A 9,311-nucleotide genomic window follows, 5' to 3' on the forward strand; every position below is an offset into this window, starting at 1 on the left:
AACAAGTGCTGGACTTCTCTGAGTGTCATTCAGTCTCTGAATGTCTTCGATGGAGGAGGTTTCCAGATAGATCTGGGTATCGTCAGCGTAGAGGTGGAAGGGAATGTTTTTTTTTAGATGGTGGTAAGTGGTTCCATATAGATGATGAAAAGCTGCGGTGAGAGAACTGATCCTTGTGGAACACCTCTGCTAACAGGGAATAGGTCCGACGAGAAGTTTTTGATTTTTATTCTTTGGGTGCGGTTTTGTAGAAAAGAGGTGAACCATTGTAAGACCACCTCTTCCGCTCCAACCCTTTCTTTAAGTGTCTTAATGAGAAGTTTGTGGGCAACCATGTCAATAGCTGCAGATAGGTCCAGGAGTATGAGTAGGCATCATTGACCTGTGTCAAGAGATTTGTACAGATCGTTTATTATATTTCGGATCGCTGTCTCTGTGCTGCATCCTTTTCTGAAACTCGATTGGTGGTTGTTAGATTTGGGTCTCTCTAGTTGGCAGAGGTAGGTACCTTTGACAAATAGGGACCCTTGTGTCTTGTCAGGGTAAGAGGGTACACTCCTAAAATAACCCCTGCTCACTCCCTTGGTAGCGTAGCACGAGCAGACAGGCTTATCTCAGAGGCAGTGTGTAAAGTATTTTTGAACACATACAGTAACCCAGTGACAACACTACAGATGGACACCACACAAATTGTGTATTAAAAATAAGTATTCTTTATATAGACCTAACACAAGACCACAAACAACAAAAATCCACAATATTGTACTTAAAAATGGTAGAATTAGCTTAGTTCTCTTTAGATGTTAAAAAGCGACAACAGGCCTCTCATCCCACCTCCAATGCCTTCTGGGAATAAACTCACTCCACACCACAAAGCACCCAGACAACTGCCTCTTGATCTCCTGCAAATCCCTTTTCATCTGCTTCAACAGAGATAACTCTTTACACACCACTAAATAATTTCCCCCAAGTGAATTAACAGCACATCTGGACAAACATGTCAACGCAGTAACCTATTTACCAGAGGGAAAAGCTTGTGCCAACGCATGCCCCCTTTTCCGTGCCAACTGACATTAAATAAACGCAGGTCCAATCCTAAATTTACTCCTTATCCTTTTTCTTGTTCGTGTCTTTCCTCCCATTTCACAAAAGAATGCCCGACAATCCAGATTGCGAGCACCTCTGACTCTGGCCCTGCTAATGCACCTGCAAAGACACATGCATGAGAAAAAAATCACATTCCCACCTTCTTCTCAACCCCCCTCCCTGCTTTAACATAAAGTTTGTAACAATCTGATGACCAAAGTCCCAGTCGCTTCAAACTCTCTGAGCCCCCCCATGTTTGCCGCATCAGAAGTCACCCCAATCCTGAAAGAATGAGTGCCAAAAGCCTCAGGCACCTCCCCCAGTAATTTTAACGTCCGCCTCATGACCCACAGAAGTTGTGCTGCCGGGACTTCCCGCCCGAGGCCCTGCAAAAAATGTCCCCCACCTCCCTCACTGTTCCTTCCCGCAAAATACCGGGCAGATCGTGGGATCCCCTCTAGCACACAGCCCCACTGACTTTCCCATCACCCTTGTCTTTGAACGCCTGAGGAAGATGGAGACTGCATCACTCCCTTTTTCACATCCCTGTACTTCCTCCCATTGCAGCCCAGCCACCACCCTCCTAGCCAACGGCTCCGAAACCCGGAATGCTCCGCAATATAGCCAAGACATTAATGCTGCAAATAATGTCACCTCCTGCGGGCTGCAGCATACCTGAGGTAACACCTCAATCATTCTGCTCAACAGCACATTATTCACTGGTAACCTAACCCGCTGTCCTCTACCCATCTCCTTGGCCCAACCCTCTAATAACCTCTTACCCAGCTCACCTGTCATTGAGGTATAAGCCCACACTAACTTGCCCATGAAGGCTAACCCTGCCAGCTTGGCTGCTAACCTTCGACAAACCCTTCTCAATCAAGTCCAAGATGAACTGTATAACGTCTTCTTCCCTGGCCCAAGTCCCAGGTCTCCTCTTCGCACCTCTTGCAGAAATTCATGCCACACTAGTCCATAAGCCTTCCTCGTGGAAAGTGCTAACGACCCTACCACCTGTTGCAGCATCCTTTTTCTCCTACAGACCACATCCATTTGGGCACTGGCATCTTGAGAGTTTCTGCCTCGGTGGACAGCCCATTGAACCTCTCCCACTGCAAATGAGACAAGGCATCCATAATGTCATTGTCTATGCTCGGGACATGCTGTGCTCTGGACTGAATGTCATACTTCAAGCAACCCAACATGAATATTCTCAATAACTTTAAGACCTGCTCATCCCTTGCAGACTGCCTGTTGACCACCTGCACCACTGCCATGTTGTCTACCCTGAAAGTGACCCTTTTGTGCGCTAACCTCCACCCCCACAGTGTGACTGCAACTACTAGGGGAAACAATTCAAGGAAAGCGATGCTCCTGCCCCCATTCTTCCAATGAGGCGGCCACTCTTCCGCACACCATTTTCCCTGCCAGTACACACCGAACCTGCTTGCTCCAGCGGCGTCTGAGAATATATGAGTGTCCCATTCCCACTCTTCCAGCGCAGACATGGGTATTCCATTGAAATCCTCCAAGAACCTGCACCACATTCTTAAGTCTTCTTTTGTCTCTGCCGACAAACGCATGTGGTGGTGTGGAAGTGTGAGGTCTGCCAATGACCTGCTCAATCTCCTGCAAAATGTCTGTCCCGCTCTCACTACCCTGCATGCAATATTCAAATGCCCCAGTAACACTTGTACCATCCTTACTGTCACTTTCTTTCTGGCCAGCATGTCATCTATCAACAACCTCATATGCAGTTTTTCATCCTCCGGCAACCTAACCTCCATGGCCACTGAATCTAGGTTAATCCCCAGAAATGACAACACCCTGTTTGGACCTTGTGTCTTCTTTGGTGCTTAAGGGACACTCAGTGTCCCCATGAGCTTCTGGAAACTGGCCAGCTGCTGCTGGCAGTCCCTCGAACCAGGCCGGCCCACCAAGAAGACGTTGTCAAGGTAGTGTGTCACTGTCTCTTTTCCCGTCGTCCAAGAGAAAACCCACTGCAAGAATGAACTGAACTTCTCAAATAACGCACATTATATTGAACACCCCATGGGTAAAGCCTTATCCACAAAGATGTTTCCATTCACTTAAATGCTCAGCAAGTAGAAGTCCTCCGGATGTACTGGCAAGAGCCGTAAGGCATCGTTAATGTCACATTTTGCTATCTCAGACCCTTTTCCTACCCTTTCAACTAGAGCCTTGGCTAGGTCCACCGAGGAGTACGACACAGGCATCAATTCAACAGGAATTAAATCATTTACTGATCCCCCATGCGGCCATGACAAGTGCTGAATCAGACATTACTGGCCCAATTTAAAGCCCCCTCTGAAACCTGCACTGAGAATTTGCGCCTCCCGTTTTCGTGGGTAATGTGCTAGCCAGGCCTCTAAGCAATCCAGCTTAAAGGGTGTATACCCTGTGCCCCTCAACCCCCCACCTACAACCCCCTGCAGTCCGCTGCTGGTGTTGTGATGTTGCAGCCCCTGACCCCCTGTCTGGCCCTGTCATGCGTACCCTGGGCCGAAGCACTGCACCAGAGGATGCCTTCCGGAGCATTTTCAGCACTTGTGCCAAAATCTGCAATAGTCCTGGCACAAATGCCTTTGTTATAATCCCAACAGACCCCTGGACATCCCCTTGCGGGCTTCTGGGTGTATACCCCCCCGCCCCCCCCCCCCCCGGGTGGGATGGCTTTGAAAGGGCCGATAGACTAACGGCAATCCATTGGCCGTGTACGTTGTTTTTACAAATTTTACTGCCCCCATTGTCTGTTGATAGAGATCCGCGTCAATCTCCCCCCAATTGGTGTTGGGTTCCCAGACTAGTCTGGCACCGAACTCCTCATCATGGTGTGACCATGCGTACCACCCGTACGTCAGACGTGCCCTCCTAATTACATCCATGTATTTAAACAGTGCCACCGACCTGTCTGGGTATTTCTCTCAGTACACACTAGCGAAAATTAAAAAGGCTGCCGTCCAGTTTTCTATTGTCATGGGTACCCTCGGTCGTCGGGATAACTCTAGCTCCTCCTCCTACTTTGATCCCTCTTTAGATTGCAATTCCCTATGCAGCAGCTTCAATACGTCTACATACTTGCCCTTCCATATTTTTTCCTTCGTGGCTAACATGAGGTGTGCCCCCAATGGTTTTGTCACCCCCATGTGCGGCAGTTTCGGCAATCTGACTTTCTTGCCCTCTTTGCCCTCCATACCCTGACCGTCACTTTTGTCGTCCCCTGCACCCTTAGTCGCTTCAGACTCCCCCGTCCCTTGTCTTCCGTCGTCCCTCCTGAATTACCCTTCTCTGCCTCTTTTTCCATCTTCTGCCCCTCTGTACTCACCACTGTGCCTCTCACTTATCTTCCCTTGCACAATTTTAGCCCACTGCCCCCCTCATCCTCTCTGGCAGAGTATGTATTTGCAGTTGAGGAATAGAGTGTTAAGAAAGATAAGACAAAGGTCTGTTATTACTATGGGCATTAATATAACATTCAGTATACCCTTCTCGGCTGTTGAAAACCAGTTCCCAATTGTGACAATTCCTTTCCCAAAATGTTCACACAGGGTTGGTGTTTCCAATTCATGTAATTCAGGTTCGAAACCAGAAATGTTCATTGCCAATCCTTCTATTTTCTTGCTCTTGTCAGGTATGTATGTGCAACAGTGAGTTAATTTAAGCATTTGGCAGACTCTGCCTTTTTATCAAGTAAAATGTCTAAAGCAAGGCAGTCCTGCGCAACTATTGATTGTATAGCTATTGGTTCTGTATTTTTTACAAGCAAAGTTCCGGATGTGCTAGTTGCCATTTTGTCGACAACGGTTGATAGTTTTTTAATCTTTTGGCCATTTAAAATTAATCCTACAGGTGAAATGACAGCATCAAATATGTCTCCTGCTAACACAGTTCCTGTTTCCGTACAACATTTTTGCCTATGTGCGGGTGTTAGTGTCAGTGCATCTATACTTGTTGCATGATACATTTTGGGGATTATTAAGCCTAACAGCAGATCCCTTCCCAGTCATCTGGCAATAAAAAGTAAGCACTCTGTCCACATGTGTAATAAACTGCTGGAATAGCATTCTCATTTTCCTGCAGCATTTGCCAAGATTTACCTGTCAGTTTGAAAGTTTTTTCACTGCTAATAATTCCTAGATTTCTAGTTTTTTTTAGTTGTCCGTCCATCTCCTGTACACTCCAAATTTCTCTTTGTTTTGGCTGTCAAATCTCAGTTTAGGGTAAACCATCTTCTTTCTAAATTCGTTTTCCTCCTTTCACCATGCATTCTCCAGAACATCACTCTTTTTGTCAACAGTACTTGTCATGTTAGTCTGCCTTTCTTCTAAAGCCATTATCTAAGAAATAGTACCAGTTTGTATCCATTTCCTTTTGCTTGTGAGTGTAAGTTCATGCTTTCTAGTAATGGTACTTGGGAAAGAATTAGATCATAATGAGAATAAAAGTACTCAAAATGTCCTCTCTTATAAATGAACAACAACAAAATACTACTGGAAATTGCATAGGTTAAAGGCATGCTATAGTAGGTAACCTCTTCTGACACTGCTGCAGGCAGGTGTGCGCAGACCATAGCAGACTTTCACGTTCATTGCATTATTATATTCTTGTACCACTCTAGAATAGACATTTTTAGAATAGACATCTTTTTTGCAGCTTACAAATGAGTAACTAAATGGATCTTCTCTAGTGATATAAATGTGTGAATTAGTAACATTCTTTTCTCTAAGTTCTGACTCTGCTTTTAGGTAAAATCCTATTAGTACTATTGTGATAATTAATTTTTGTTATTACAACAATTGAACCTATTATATATTTACGTTTATTTCTATTGCAACACATTCTCTGAGTCAGTTCCAAGCACCCGGTTAATAGTTGGGGGTGGAATTTAGTGAATATTTTCTTAATGTGGTTATTTATTTTATTTGTATTTCTTTTCATCTTTAAATTAAGCACCTATCCAGACAATCCCTAAACTGACTCCGTGTTCATGTAAAATGTAATCCCTATGCTTCTGTAACTTTCAGCTGAGACCTAGGTTAGTCTTCTTAAAATAACAAACTAAAATAACGATCTCTAATAGGCAAAGTTCAGGCTTGGTTCTTCTTCTGTTCAGTCTCAAATTTGATTATTTTCCCTTTTTCTGTTTCGTTTTCCTTTCAGGGAGGTTCAAATAGTTTGAGGTTTACATAACACGTCTTCCAATGTAACAATTAAAGCAGTGCTCACAAAGTATGACCATTCAGGTGATGAATATCTGCGACCAGGTGCCCTTGCTCTTTTTGATCTTCTCAGGTTTTGATGATCTGAGTCTACAATGTTTTCGCCACCTGACTCAGGGGCATATTATCAAGGACAGGCATTAAAATTATCGCCGCGTTAGCGGCAGAAAACAACCGCTAAAGCAGCGATAAGCCCATTATCGTCGCTTTCGCAGCAGAAAACGACCGCTAAAGCGGCGATAAGCCCATTATCGTCGCTTTAGAGGACGTTTTCTGCTGCTAAAGCGGCGATAATTTTTTCGCCGTGCTTGATAATATACCCCATAGTTTCTTCAGGTATCACTTCTGGTATTCAAGCTATTAAAGCACTTCTCCTCAGATTTCTATTTTCAAAGCCTTGTGGCCATTCGGCTTGTTGATAGCTTCTTCGTGTTCCAGTGCTGATTCCTTTGCCTGAATCTTCATCTCTCAAAACCGCACGTGAAGCACCTCCTCTTGATGTCTTGATCTCTGCTTTTTCGTTAGAGATCTCTACACCACTTCGGGTTATTTCTTGTACTTTTTCTGTCTGCCACTCTTCACCCCTTTCGTCTCCATCTTGCTGGACTGGTAGTGATACTGTTGGTCTGGGTAGACTTTCAATTGGTGGTGCAATCACCAATGCTTTTTACTCAGGATCAACGAACATAGGCATTTCTTCTGGATTGATCCCTCTTTTCCTTTATGAGTCATGAATCCTGTTCAGGACTCCAGCACACTTAACAGTTGTGTGTGTAGTAAGGATCACTTGAAAGGGGCCTTTCCATCTGGGTTCAAGGCAAGACACCCAAATATGCTTTTTGATTGAGGTTGTGGCACCGTTCTTGATGTGGATTTGTGTGGAAGCTGAGACCTGATGTGAGACAGAACAGACAACGTCAGCCAGTTCTTTACAATAGTCCACGATAATGTAATTAATAATGTTCACTAGAGCTTTTGTGGGACCAGCAAGTAATCCCATTGCCTTGCCCATCAGTGTTTCAGGAGGGGATAACCCTGTCTTCCCGTCAGGTATACTTCAAATACTTATCAGCACCAATGGTTAAGTATCTGGCCATTTCAGAGAGGTGGATGCACAGACGTTAGCCAATCTAGACTTGATGGTACAGTTTATTTGCTCAACGATACCTGAGGCTTCTAGTCTGTAACTGCATCTTCATGATTTCATTGTTGAAGTGTGTTCCTCTATCTGATTCAAGAGAAATTGGCACGCCGAACCTGGATATCAATTCATGTAATGCAATTTTGCTACCGTGAGGCTGTTGTTTCTTCTAGTTGGGTAGGCTTCCACCCATCTTGAGAAGACACACACTATCACCAGGATATACCTCTGCCCATTCTGGACCAGCATCTCAATAAAATATATCTGCATCCTGTTTGAATGGACTACCTGATTTACCTAGGTGTGTTTGTGTGACATGTGTTTGTATCCTATCGGCAAGCACCTGTGACATACCTCTTCTGTTGTGGCAACAAATGATGGATGGAATACTTAATAAATCAAACATTCACCCCCAGTCGAGGGATATGAATTAAATCCATTTCTATTTTGCTTACGATGCCACCCCAGTTTGGACCAAGCATAAGCAAATCAGTCTTGACCCTGCTCCTCATGGGAACAATCCAGTCTGAACTGCCAAGCCGGGTCATTCCCGGACCAGAAACAAGCATTCTAAGACTGGTTTTGGGGTATCACCCCTCATCAGCAAGACTAGCTTGAATCCAGTGGCACAGCAAGCAAGGGACTCGCGTCTGGACATACCCATCCCACCTTGGGTGAAAAGTGCTGCTTAATCAATGGACTTCTGAGTCTGGGGTTATACCAACTTTCCCTGAAAAGTCTCACCATGGTGTCTCTCCCCGAATGTGTGTATCCATGGTGATATAGTGTCATTGGAAACAACAAGCTGTCTGGTAATAACGGTCTCCTATCTGCTGACATCCAGGTGTCATTTACATTTTTCGCACAACCTGCTTTTACCCACTGTTCTGCTTCTGACACATTTTCCTGCACCCTCTTTCGTTAATCCTATGTATCAGTGAATTGCATAAACATGGCAAAAGAATTATCCTCCTCAGCGTCACATGAGAAACCTCCTTTAAATGAATACGCTAACATAGCTGAGTATCTATCTACTGAGTCAGCATATCGGTTGCCCATGACAACGTATCTACTTCCTCCTTTATATGCTAAGCATTTAACCACAGCAATTTCTCCTGGCAACCATTATGCATCTATTAGGTTCTTGACATGTACTCAGTTCTTGATGGGTGTTCCTGAAGAAATGAGAAAACCTCGCTGTGAACATAACTGTCCAAAATCATGGACTACACCAAATCCGTATTAGCTGTGGGTAAATATGGTGACAATCATTTGAGCAGTTAAACTGCAGGCTCTAGTAGGAGCAATTAATTCAGCATCTTTGGCAGAAAACACTTTTTGGAACAATGAATTATAACAAATCCAAATTCAAGATTCCCTTTTAATTCTCCAATCCCAGCACGACACTGCCACGTCTCCAACTGAAAGCACACCAACTGATCAATCCCAGCGTGAAACACTATGATGCACAACCTCACTTCTCACAGAACTCACCCTCCGTTATCATTTTCTCTGTACCTACACAAGTAATTTTTTTAACTCTTTCGAACTTTGTTTCCTCTTACTAATAAAATAATGATTTGCATACACACAAGAATCTGCTCAGCATTCGTTAGTAAAATCTCGACCAGCGAGAAATGCAGCTTCCTCCTTTTGCGCAACTAGGTTCAACTAACACTGATCAATATTAATCAATCACCACAATGTAATAACCCTATGCTACCGGTGATGGTACCTAACACACCACACCTCAAATCTCTGCAAACAAGTTTTCAATTATTATTGTATCTGGGGATTTTTCGATTACAACGTATCTGGAATCTTCAAACACCTTTTTCAACCAC

The sequence above is a fragment of the Lissotriton helveticus genome, chromosome 7, assembly GCF_964261635.1.
Source record: "Lissotriton helveticus chromosome 7, aLisHel1.1, whole genome shotgun sequence".
Classification (NCBI taxonomy): Eukaryota; Metazoa; Chordata; class Amphibia; order Caudata; family Salamandridae; genus Lissotriton; species Lissotriton helveticus.